The sequence below is a fragment of the Botryllus schlosseri genome, chromosome 11 (assembly GCF_051294905.1).
Source record: "Botryllus schlosseri isolate E-star chromosome 11, Bs_hap1, whole genome shotgun sequence".
NCBI lineage: Eukaryota > Metazoa > Chordata > Ascidiacea > Stolidobranchia > Styelidae > Botryllus > Botryllus schlosseri.
In genome coordinates this window covers 12,990,670-13,004,179 of record NC_137246.1, presented here as the reverse complement: position 1 = coordinate 13,004,179, position 13,510 = coordinate 12,990,670, and the positions used below count along the sequence as shown (strand labels likewise).

General features: G+C 41.8%; 2 protein-coding genes and 1 long non-coding RNA gene across 3 annotated transcripts in view; all 3 read left to right on the top strand.

Moving 5' to 3' along the window:
- The window catches only part of LOC145449604 (uncharacterized), a 353,567-nt gene that overhangs the window by 210,285 nt on the left and 129,772 nt on the right, over positions 1-13,510 (top strand). The window lies entirely within an intron of this gene.
- LOC145449605 (uncharacterized) overlaps positions 1-13,510 on the top strand; it is a 166,763-nt gene that overhangs the window by 74,523 nt on the left and 78,730 nt on the right. The window lies entirely within an intron of this gene.
- Positions 13,116-13,510, top strand: part of LOC145449595 (uncharacterized) — a 125,568-nt gene continuing 125,173 nt past the window's right edge. The window contains exon 1 of the mRNA XM_080327986.1: positions 13,116-13,451. The gene's annotated coding sequence lies outside the window, so the exon portion shown is untranslated. The remainder of the gene's footprint in view (positions 13,452-13,510) is intronic.

Below are 13,510 nucleotides of genomic sequence, written 5' to 3'. Positions count from 1 at the left end.
TTTTATAAACACATCACTGAAATAATTAAAACTGGAGTGGCCAATCTAAAATCACACTCGCGATCCGAATTATGTCAATCTCGTTTAGGATTTCTGTGATGTTTAGCAGTTGAAACTTTTCAAACTGCGTGGGCCTTGAGATCGGGCTGTCGCGCCAGAAATTAAACGTAAAAAAGAATATAGGAAGTATTTACCTTAGAACAATGGTTCTCAATTTTTTAGGACACCCCCCCCCCACCCTTATGATGATGAAAGATTTCGCGCCCCCCCTATCGTCACATCACATAACGTAACCAGGATGCTAGCAGACCTAACGGCCTGATTGGAATCTCCGTCCTTTTTTTGAAATAAATCCTGCGTGATAGAAGCTTTTTTCGCGTGACAGGGTCAACTTAGCGGCGTGACAAGCAAGGTTACTGACTTCAAATGACTGTTTTAAGCCAGTGAGAGGAGATCAGATGCTAATGGTTAGCAACTGGTAAGGTGCAAGTACTCTACCAACAGACAGTAATCAACAGATCCTGGCTAGAGGATTAGGTCAAAACATTATATACCACATACTAACTGTAATATAGCATTTGGGGTGGCTGAGAACATTGACTTTTTTTCAGTTTTTTTTTTTAATTAATTTTTTTTAATGAAATCAACGACCCGTGACGGCGTGATCGCGTGCAACTGGCGACCAAGTCGGCGTGATCCTGCGTGCCTTGGACACCGATTCCATACTGGCCTAACGGTTAGTTTAATGGCATGGCAGGTTACGACTGTGAATGAGATATTTTGAAATATGAAATTCAGACTAAATACAGAGCAACAAATACGAACTGGATGTAAATCACACGGAGCGCGAAAAAAAATTCAGTTTCGCTCAGCTTCGCGCCCCCCCCCCCCCCCCCCCCTTCAGATGCTTTCACGACCCCAAAGGGGGCGAGCCACCCAGTTTGAGAACCACTGTCTTAGAATCATCATGTTGAAATATACTAAGAAAACGTTTAATCAAGTCCCTGCATTAATTCGATTTTTAGTACGCATTTTCTCAATGTTCAAAAAAAGTTTCTTTTGACTCTCGCGGGCCGCACAGAACGGTGTTGCGGGCCGCATGCGTAGTTTGCCCACCCCTGCCCTAGACCCACTCAATATGAAACAACTGCTGCGGAAGTTGGACTGTGAAATGCAATGCTCTCAAGTCACCACTCCTCATCAGGCTCGGCCATGAGGCTACAAGTCGCAAGCCAACTATATGCACAAATAATATGTGGTTAATCTCATTATGGTACGCCGGTACGGTACGGCATACATGGTACGGTAGAATCTTACACAAACACGTCGAAATTGATATGTAACGACAACATGATTTACTGCTACCAACAAACTGACGAGATATGAATTCATTATTTCAAACCCACGTCACCTACGAGTGCTACGACTAACATAAACTAACCTAAATAAACATTACTATTATATTGCAACTCAATGGCAATGTCATTTACCAAGCAAGCAGTAAAGATGAAGCTTAGTCAAGGTGAAAGGTTAAATGCCACCGAAGCTTTTCGCACCACTGATGGACTGATGTGGGGCGAAAGAGAGATAATCTTAATTCGTCTACCGTGTAAATCAATACCATACATGCCAAAAATTTAATTCGTCAGACTAATAGACGGGAAGGCTGGATATAACGAAATCATTGAAGCCGACCCACCCACGTCGGAAGCACAGTAGTCGTTACCAATAGACCAGACCTGGGCATTGTGCGACCCGCGACTCTAAACAGCCCTCGAAAATTTCCTTGGAATTTAGACTATGAAATATATTTCCTAATGTTAATTCGTAGACGAAAACTACTGTATAAACTGATCCGTGAATACGTTTACTTTGACATCTGATTTATTTATGTGATTACGTAACCTACGTGTGCGAGTAATCCAGCATGAAAACTGAATTCAGTTTTCCATTAATCCAGGTTCAAAATGAAGCCAATATAGCTAGCACATTACGCCGTAACAATTAAAATTACAAGTCACTCTTTCCATATTGCAGTTCCTAATACAGGCCCATTGACAACCCCTGAAATAAAGCATAGTCTCTAGACATACCTATAGCTGTGATTGGGATTTGATATGGAACGAATACAATGACTTGTAATTTACCTTGATAGATTTATGTATTCATCAGTTAGCTAGTAATTTACACTGTGCGTGTGCTGGTAATTTTCACATTGCGTGTGCATTGTGCATAGATGACAAATTACTGTTCAAAGATACCCACGTGACAAGTCCATATTGTCGTAGGCGCTTCAACCCCATGGTCATTCCTTTCTTTCAATTTACCTCATTCATAGAATAATATACTCCTTCCACCGGCCTCTACACTACATACCATGCCATCTTGGCATTAATTAATCAAGTTCATTCAGTTAACAGACTCGAATACTTTCAATTCATAATGCCATGCTTAAATACATAAGTCTGTTTCGGAAATTGTGAATTCGGATACCGGAAACAAACTTTCAGACCCGGCGGCCATCGCGAATACGAATACGACCAAATACGAAGTAGAAGTAGCCATCCACAAACTGAAATCGCACAAGGCCGACGGCTATGACCAAATCCCATCATGGTTTTTAAAAATGATAAGCCTGCATATCGGTCAATATATGGCCCATTTTTCAACTTCATGATAGAAAATGGAGTCTACCCAAGCTATCTAAAAAAAGTCAGAGTAGTCCCTGTACACAAAGCTGGGGATAGAACTAATGTCACCAACTACCGTCCGATATCCGTTCTCCCATGCATCGGGATTGTATTCGAAAAGTTGCCCCTCTCCCGCCTGTCCTCATTCCTCGCCAGAATGTCTGTCATTTCCCCTCAACAATTTGGCTTCCGAAACAAACATCAAACCGCTCATGCCCTCCTAACAGTGGCCGAACAGTACTATGATATCTCAGAGAAGCGAAATGTGGGATGTAGCATTTTTCTCGACCTAAAAAAGGCGTTTGACTGCGTAGATCATAAAATTCTCATCTCGAAATTGGCGCGTTACGGACTTCGGGGCCCACAACTTGAGCTCATGAAAAGTTACCTCACTGGACGCCAACAAATGGTTGCGATCTCAGACACCTTGTCCTCTCCTCACCTGGTGACCTGTGGTGTGCCCCAGGGCTCAGTACTTGGACCGGTCCTTTTCACCTTATATGTCAACGACATTTTTGAAACCTCCTCATTGAACACCACACTGTTCGCTGATGATACTCACCTCCTCTCTTCCGCATCTTCGACGGCAGAGCTGGATGCCCTGACTGGTGACCAAATGCCCAAAGTCCATGAGTGGACGGCCCAGAACAACCTTTGCATAAACGCCTCGAAATCGCAATTGCTGACAGTAAATTCAAAAAATAACCTAACCGTTAATATCGCTGGTCAGCCCGTTTCCAACACAGATAATGCCAAATATCTCGGAGTTTTACTGGACTCGAACATGTCCTGGAAGAGTCATATTCAGTCCCTAGAAACTAAATTATCACCGAAGTGCGGCCTGTTCTACAGCCTTGGACGCTTTATGCCAGCATGGGTTCTTCTGAAATCCTTAATCCAATCGAAGTTACAATATGGCATCCTCTGTTGGGGGGCTGCCTGTAAAACTGCACTCAAGCCACTGCAGAAACTACAGCATAAAGTACTCCGAATCATAGCTAGGGCTCCAAAGGGGCCTGGCTGCCCATCCAATAAGTCGCTGCTGAAGAGATTTGGCGTCCTAAACATAGAAGATATGCGGAAACTAGAAATCGCCAAGTTTATGTATCAGTTTCACTGCGGTCGTTGCCCCGAATATTTCAATGACTTCTTTACCTCTGAATCAAAAGCGCACAAGTACAACACACGCGCGTCCACGTCGTCCAAATATCGTATGATCGACCGAAAAGATCATCGCTCCATCAAATATGCCGGACCTAATGTGTGGAACAGTATCCCGCCGGCCATCCGACAGTCGACGAGCATGTCCACATTCAAGTCGAAATACAAGCAATTACTACTAAATAAATACAGTTCATCCTCAAGATTACCGGACCACGACTGACCTATCGATCTCGCTTGCCATGACATGCCGCCCTATTTCTTGTCGCATTCTTTTTCTATACTATCTTCTTTACTTTCATTCAGTGTGCATGCCTCCTCTTTACATCGCCTATAGGCCAGGGTGGGTGTCAGATTCCATAGACTACTCCTTGTCGCTTCGACATCTTCCTGTCTTTTCATTGTATCGCATTTTTTGTGGTGTATTGAACTGATAAAATTGCTAATAAACCAATGATGATGATGATGATACATATTCCATAATCTCTGAAATTCAATTCTTATCATAATCCAGGTCTGACCTACAATTACGTTTCTTAAATACTAATCCACGCTCATCGCTGCAAAACTGGTTCTAATCTGGCGTTGCCCCGTCCTCTTTTAACCCTTTTGAAGGGGGTGTATCATATCTGATATGGCATGTCTCTGTGACCGATTTCTCCGTGTTGACACGCCGTAGGCATCGGCTACTTGGTTTTTTGAAAAGCTGAGATTTTTCCAAATAATATGGTACCTTACTCGAGAAGTTTAGTTCGCAACGAAAAAATAATTACGAAAACCCGAAAAAATTGGTTATCACTTGAAATTTCCAGATATTTTCCGACTGGGAAATTTTGTCGAAAATTCTGCCAGAACATCATAAGTCAACTTTTCGTCGTTTCGGACATCAAACCTTGTTCTGGGGAGGTTTTTGAGGGGGTTTGGTAATTGTGGTCACGCTTCGGTGATTTTCAAGAACATGGTCAAGTTCAAATTCGAGTTTATGCCGAAATATGAGTCATAAACTGGTTTCTATGCCTGAAAATGGTTGGATATGACCAGAGAAAGTATTCTTCGTTGTTTCATGCAAAAAACTGGGCGGTAGGGGTCTGATTCGCTATTTATCTGGAACTGAACCATTATCACCACTCACTGACCACGCCCATATGTGAATTTTTCATGAATTTTTGATTTTTCGATATCGGGAGAGCCGCGCGGTTTACGGCCATGGTTGACGGCTTGTTCGAAACCTGGCAACGTTGGCTCAGTGTTGCCAACTCCGGATGGAAGAAAATCGCTAAAACTGGTGTGAAAAATCGCTAGATGTCGCTAAATATTGAGTAAAAAGCGCTAAAAAATAGCGCTAAATCTGCATTAATTGCTAAAGGTGTTAAATTGAACCTTAATATCAATACACTCTTTTCAGCTGTATTTTACTCGTCTGGGGCCAAAGTCACTTATCATATTTCTAGTTAATAATACGTAATAGTCATCTCTAAGCGGAACAAAACGTGCAGTGCATTTCGGTAGAGCAGATCGCTTTGCGCAATGATTGCTATACGTGACCACTGACCAGGTTTGCAGGCATAACCGCTCAATATATAAGCGTGCCTTGCTCCATGCGTCCGTGAATACGTGATACGATGTACCGTGGAGATGCGCTTGACTTCTCTAAACTGAGTTGGAGTACTTGAACACAACATGCAACTTGACACACTTGTACGCGACATGCGACTTGACCCGACACAACACGACTTGAACCGGGTTTGCCAGCCACTAAAAGTAGAGGACCAACCCGGAGTACGAAATCTGGTCCTAAATGAAAGCTAGTGTCACACTGATTCCGACAATACGAATTATTTTTTTGTAAAGACAATGGAGCGACCTCAAAACAGCCCCCAGAGTCTGAAAATCGGCATTGATCAGAACAATCGCTGGACGAAATTGGTCATTGTTATGTTCATTGTGTTGCAGCAGTGCCATTGTTGGAGCAATGCTGGTTTTCAGACTTCAAGGTCTTTTTCGGGGTGCATGGTTCCATTGTCCTGGCGAGATTTTATTTTGTATCTTCGAAATCACTGCGACACTAGCTTTTGATCAAGGCCAATGATATTAAATTTCTGCGCCCAGGTCGCCAGATGTAGCACTGTCAATTATGCTACTTATAGATTACTCAGCAAGAAGAGACACTGTTTGCCCATGCGTAACCGCCAGGAGTTGCGTATCTATCCGTAGGTTAGTAATCTATCATTAATTTCATTGTATATCATCGGAGTCCGCACTCTGGTGGCAGATGAGTCGCCAGTCGTCGGCCAGAACCGATCTTTGTTAGTTATTTTCGGTAAAAAAGCGCTAAATAATCGCTAAATACCTTTTCAAAAATCGCTAGATTTATCGCTAGGCGCTAGATCCATATTTTTTAGCGCTAAACCGGATGAAAAATCGCTAGATCTAGCGCGAAAATCGCTAAATTGGCAACACTGCGTTGGCTACGCACTGAAGCATCATTTTTGACTCTCTGACGCCATCCTGGGGGTCAGCCTTGGAAAATGAGAAAGAGAGTGAGATTTTTTAGAGAAAAATTTTGTTTATTCAGTCTTATAAGAAAAATCAGACATGTCATTTGGTGTCGATCGATGGCGGAAACGGTAGACGGCTATACTCCGCCCACTTTTTAACTACAACATACCATATTCACGTCACGGTATGAATTTGAAAAGTGATGGTCAATTCTGCGAAATATCGCCCCCCTTCAAAAGGGTTAAGTGGATTTGTCCTCTTGTTCGATTTTTTTGAAAGTGTCCTCGGAGGATGCCCAGATGTCCTCTTTTTTCAAAAGTTTGGTTAAATGTATGTTCAGTTCAGTTCAATACAGCACAAAAATGCGACACAATGAAAAGATAGGAAGTTCTCGAAACGACTTGAAGTAGTCTTAAGAGTCAGACACCCACCTTGGCCTACGTGATGTAAAGCGGAGGCATGCACACCGAATGAAAAGTAAAAGAAGATATAGCATAGAAAAAAGCAAGCGACAAAAGATTGGGTGTCATGTCATGGAAGGCGAGATGGATAGGTCAGGTCGTGGTCCGAAAATCTTGAGGACGGACTAGTATGTATCAGTGTTGGGATGACTCGAGTCAGACTCGAGTCACATTTTTCGTATGACTTGACTTGACTCGAGTCACCTTGCTAAAATGACTTGACTTGACTTGACTCGTCGTATCAGAAATGTGGATTGACTCGTGACTCGGAGCAAAATTCACGAGTCAATTTCAAGTCATCAAGTAATCGGTGCTGATCAAAATCACTGTATCTTGCATATATTCGGATTCGTGCGTTTTGCTGAGCCTCCATTGTTAACTCACAAAAAATTGACTGCTAACGAAGTGATCGAAGCTTACAGCTTACGTTGTCGTAAACTAGTGTAGTAAAGTAATTTAATAACAAAAGGTCTATTTCTGTTCTCTGTTCCTACCTTAACCAAACCTCTTGTTTCATTGAAATTGAATTCGAATAAAGTTTATATAGTACTCAACCATTGGCGCAAGCTCGAATTGTATCATATCAATTTGTAAATGGGTAAGGTATTGCATCTTATCAATTCGTTTCTCTATTCTCTATTTCGGCTGGTAATTATAAACTGAGGCTATGCAATTCGCAGTTTTACGTATATGTGAGCGATACAATGCCTTCTTGCGTGTATATTCAACTCTATATTCGTTCATATGTTCACAATCAATGACGCTAGCAAAATGCAATGACGTAACCATGCCTCATACTTCGAAAAGGCAACTTGACTAGAATTGTGACTTGACTTGACTCGACTTGCCTCCAAAAATCGAGTGACTTGACTTGACTCGAGTCACCTTCGAAAATCGATTGACTTGAGTCAAATTGTGCAATGACTCGTGACTCGAAAGTAGTGACTTGATCCCAACACTGGTATGTATTCAGTAGTAGACTGAGTGAGATATAGGCAAACAGCCCTCGAGTAACGGTCCGGCGGGTCTTCTTTTTTAGTCAACCAATGGAAGACCTCATATAAAGTAAGTATTTCAGGAGCAGACATGGGGTAATCGCGATTAGTAATCGTAATCGATTACGACGATTACAGCATGTTCAAGTAATCGTAATCGCAATCGATTACATTCGAAAAAAATGCAAAGTAATCGTAATCGTAATCGACTACTTCACAAATCTAATCGATTTCTTTGTGAAAGAACGATTACTTTATATTTGTACAATGAATATGACATAACCGAACATTCGTGAACAAGGAAGAGATATTATACCAGGTTATTGATAGCGCAAGCGGTTGATTTTCAAACGCCACTGCTCATTATTACGTCAGAAGTATTATTAGCTTTGCGAAAGAAGTATCCACACGTAGTTAATATATATTCGGTGTACATTGTTGTGTGATTGTTAGAACAGTGTAAGCAGTGGCGGCTCGTCCTATAGGGCAACTGGGGCATTGCCCCACCTAAAATTCTGTTCAATAACAATTTAACCATTTATAGACGCACAGCAATCAATACATACCGAGATCACAGCGAAACCCGCGTTCTTCTTGTGCTTTCGCTTGCAAATGCCCATACATAGCGAAGTCTCTGCGAAAATCGAATTCTCTTCTGTGTTTTCGCTTTGAGAATGCCTAGCCGGGGCTTGCCCCGGTAGCGCTCATAACAAGCTTTCACTATCTATTCTCTCAAAGCCGCGCACAATAAAGAAACGGTGATTTACTCTCTCCTATTCGTAAAATGGCCGAGCAACCGGGGCAAATATGCCTGTCGCCCCTAAGGTGTGATGTAACAATCGTATCTATATCTGAACTCGGTTACCGTAATATGCGTTGAGTCGACCTTTGCTGGTATAGGTCGATTTTGACGGTGTTTCGCACCATGATAATTCTTGAAACTTGGTATGATATGTTGTGAAGGTAGTATTTAACACTGCTCCAAGTTTCAGGCTTGCTACTTAAAGATAAGGGTAGTAATTCCGTTTCCGAAGTTCAGTGTGTGCTGATCTATCATGTACAATTGTACATAGTACAGCAAACAGATTTTACTCAAAAGCCAGTATTGGTCTCCATTGATTTTGACGATGTTCTATACCGAGATCGGTCATGACATTTGGCACGGTAAGTGTTAGTATCGACCGCTGTAACAAGTTTTAAGTTTGTCACTGAACTATGTGGGTGGTAATTTCGTTTCCAAAGTCGAGAAAGAGCTGACTCTTCATTTATCGCTAACAAATTTACGCAAAAGCCGTTATTGGTCTCTATTGATTTTAACGATGTTCCATACCTAGATCTGTCATGAGCTTTTGCACGGTATGTCTTGATTTTAGTATCGAACGCGGTGCCAAGTCTTAAAGTTGACACTCAATGATTGAGGCAGTTATTTCGTTTTCGAGGTCGAGTATGGTAGAGATGCGCGCTGATCTGATACTTAGCCTACCTACGTCATTGCGGATCTCACGCAAAAGCCGGTGTCGGTCTGTGCTAATCTATAGTCTGCGTTCCCATAACGAGATCGGTGATGATATTTCCAATGGTATATCTCGATGATCGCATGAAACAGCTAACCAAGATTCTCGGTTTGCATTCAAATATTCACATAATTTTATGTTCGCCAATGTCCATTTCACTGTGAAATTGTGGCCTTCAAACCATTTGCTTACAATCTTCTGTCAAATGCGATAGCTATTTCATTTTCGATGTCGGCTAACAGCTGATCATTCGATCAGCCTATTCCTCGATCTATTTTAGTCAGAGTTCGGTGTTCGTCTGTTTGTATTGATTTTGACAGTGTACCATACCGGAATGGGTTATGAGATTGCGTATGCTACTTCTCGATGATTTCTTGTAACAGTATACTAAGGCTTTTATTCATGTATTTATTGATCAATATATTTTCCAACGGCGATTTCGCAGCAGACTTATAGACAGTAAGCCGTATGTGTTGTGTCACAGTCTCCAGTTTCAAGGCCAAAATGTCCTATGTTGTTCCGAGACCGAAGTTCCGAGGCTGCTGTCCTTAGTTCTTCAAAGACCATTCAAATTGATGTTCTGGATTCAATATGACAGGCCCAATCTATGAGATAACAATTGCGTATGTGTCCGAACTCGTTGACCTTTCCAGTTAGGCTTACGCAATCTCTCGAGATCTAGTCATTGGAATTAGTCAGGTCAAGCCTCAAGTCAAGCGCGAACATGAATCGTATTGAATCTTTGCTCCGTATGTAGTTTACGCAGTTGCCTTTAGAGCGGAAATGAGAGGTCTAGAAGTTGTCCACTGTCCAGTCTATTGATCCAATCGTACGCCGGGTGCCTCCGCTTTGGTTGCCTATTATCACCTGGTCGTAACCAGAGATGGCCACAGTCCGGTTCTGGAGCCGGAGGAGGATTTCAATGTTTTTTTTACCTGGCCGGACTGGATCCGGATTTTGAATTTGGGGTGACGGTCGGATTTTAGCCGGATTTTTTTGCTGTGATATGATTAATTAGCATTGTTCTGGCAGGATTTTTTCGGATTCCGAACTGGACATTCACCAGCCGGATTTCTTTGGACTCTGAATTTCCAATTGCAAGCCGGATCCGGATAGATTCGGATCCCGAAATTTTGGAATCCGCCCATCTCTGGCCGTAACCACCAGCTCAGTGGTCGTAATTAGGGCTGGGCACAATGATTCGAGTACTCGAATCTGAATCGAGTATTAATTTTAATGATTCGAGTCGAGTAGCAACAGACGGTTTTTTCGAGTACTGAAATTATACGCTAATCGCCACTGAAAGTTAATTCATCCACTAGAATTATAGTTTCGATACCATCATCCACTGTTGAAGCCTTGAAACCTTGATTGGCGGTATGATAGCATACGAAACATATCCTACAAAGCTACGAAGGTTACTGGACGTAGCACATTTTCGAACTCATGATTATCCCACAACATAGTCACCGAGTGGAATGAAATCGGTATGGTAGAAAAATATCAAAGTATCATTTACGAGAAGGATAACAGGCAATATATTCGTTGTGGTGGCATAAACGGTACATATTTGAACTTTGGCGTATTACATTCTGTTATGACGTCATAATGAGTGATACTCGATTACTCGACTCGACTCGAAGCATATTACGTGATTCAGAATCGAATCACTCAGGTACTCGATTTTGCCCAGCCCTAGTCGTAATAACACACCAGGATCGTGTACGAAACACTTTCGGACGGGCTTAGAAAAATTAGGGTCAATCGATTTGCGTAATCTCTAACTCTACCATGAAATCATAACGCATGCTACTAAGGATGACCTGATACCTGATTCGTGGCATAGGGCGATTCTTAGTTCACGTTCATTTTGTAAAATAATCCTTTGATTAAAAATAAATGAATAAAACATTTGTTACCACACTTCAAGTCACGGCTCACCGGCAAACCTCTCGCGGCACCTACGTTAAAATCACTGTTGTCGGGAAATTCATGTGACCATCATAAAGTTACTTTTTTACGTTGGAAAACGCCATTGTGACGTCATCTTGATAAAAGTCGCTCGCAGCCCTTGCCCCACCACCCGATATTGTCACGAGCCGCCACTGAGTGTAAGCCATGCTGTATATCCGGTTATCAATACACTCCAGACGCCACTACCTCGCAGCAATATAATAATCACCACTCTGCCTAGTTTCAAATAGTAACTTATGTATTGATGTTTGGTTATGCTTATAGTTAAACGCAGTTTGACCGTTGCTGCTTGGCGAGCAGTAGGCCTATCTATGTAGTAGGCTATACGTATGTATTGTCCGTACACCGGACAAAGATTTGAAGTTTTGTACTCGTCAAATAAAACATTACGATGGTTAAAATCAACAGCTGCGTTTATATATCATAACCGAGCCGTTCTTTGCCGTTTCTCGTAACGGCATAACGGCAGCTTGCAGTATCTGTATTAAGTTGAAGATAGAATTTTAAGTTCACTTTATCTTATTCTCATATGACTACTTGAAACGGGCGCCAATCGTTATTTCACAATTCTTCACTCGACATTTATACCTGTCGACATAGCCATCCGCCTATACACCATGTTAGCATTGGTTGTAGGTACAATCAGGACCAAAAGAGCAATTCTTCCCCCACTCCAAACGTTGGTATTGGTAAAGTTGTAACCAAGTTACAATGTTCCGAGTCACAAGTCAATCTCACTTTTATAGTTTTGACTCGAGTCAAGTCGAGTCATTTTCAATTCACCCCCGAGTCAAGTCCGAGTCCAAGTCAGCTGGTATAGGGTTGAGTCCGAGGCATATTGTTTTACTCGAGTACGGGCCCAAGTCGTTATGTTCACAGATAAGTTTTCAGATCAATCCGGTTCAACCCAATTTTTTCAACTCTGCTCGAGTGATATGGAATGGCTCGTATTCATAATATAATAATTTTCATCAGTTTTCACAGTTTACGACCCTATTTCCAAGTATCAGGACTGATAGGCGAAATACAAATAATGTGGCAACTTTACTATTTTTCGAAGTTACATGGAATGTCTGTCTTGGCCGTTCTAGTCTCGAGTCATATGACCTGGTTCGAGTCATGCAAAATGACTCGAGTACAAGTCGAGTCAATACAGAAAATGACTCGAGTCAAGTCTAGTCACCAAAAAATCGCGACTCGAGCCATTACAACCCTGAGTATTGGGGCCCCATAGGGGGGTCAGTATTCAAGTTGATGACTGAATTTCGTCAATAATATTGGTAATAGCATTATATTGCTATTCATTCAGATTTACCGGTAGAGCTGGGGGGCAAGTAATTCATAATTATAGCATCTGGTATGTTGTTATAATTTCATTATTGTATGTTGTTAATTCGTGACCTCCCGTCTATTATATAATCAAAAGATACTGTAGCCGCCCAAACGTAGCTGACTAAAGGAAAAACTTTCGTGAGACGCACACACAATGGACGATGGACACATACCCAACGTTTTAACCAAGGTCATTCTATGGTAGCACACTTTGTGGAGTTGCATGTTGGCCGAAATTGCATACGTCTTTTGGTGTGTCGTGGCGGGGTAATGACCGCCACCGAAATGCCTATTCCTATAAATTAGGCATGCTTTTTTTCTTGAGGGGGAGAGGTATGCATTTCAAAATCAAGCTATTTAGAGGCATTTAATCCCGAAGCTCGAAGAAAATATTCAAGTTAATTAACTCTCTTGAAAATATGTTGATTTACGAAATACTTTTGAGTCCCCTTAGAGCGCCTGCCGGTCCTATTGGCGAGTTTGGGGTGTGGCAGTTACGGACCTGGAAAGAATGCAAATCGTTGGGTGCGACGAATAGTCCTGCATAAAGGCGGGCAATGGGTGCATTATGACGTAACAAGCAAATTACGTATGATTTATAAAGAAAGTTGTTATCTCATTAGACCTTTTCACCGCAAGCCTTATTTATATTGTCTTCCAATTTCTCTTCTGAAATTAGTTCCAAGAAGCAAAACAAATGTAATCGTGATTACTTTTGAAAAGTAATCGTAATCGACTACTTCCTGATTTGGCTGTAATCGTAATCGCGGGATTCACAAATAATCGTAATCGCAATCGATTACATTCGTGAAGTAATCACCCCATGTCTGTTCAGGAGTCGAGCCGGAAAGATGAACTTTTTTAGTCAACCAACTACAAACTCG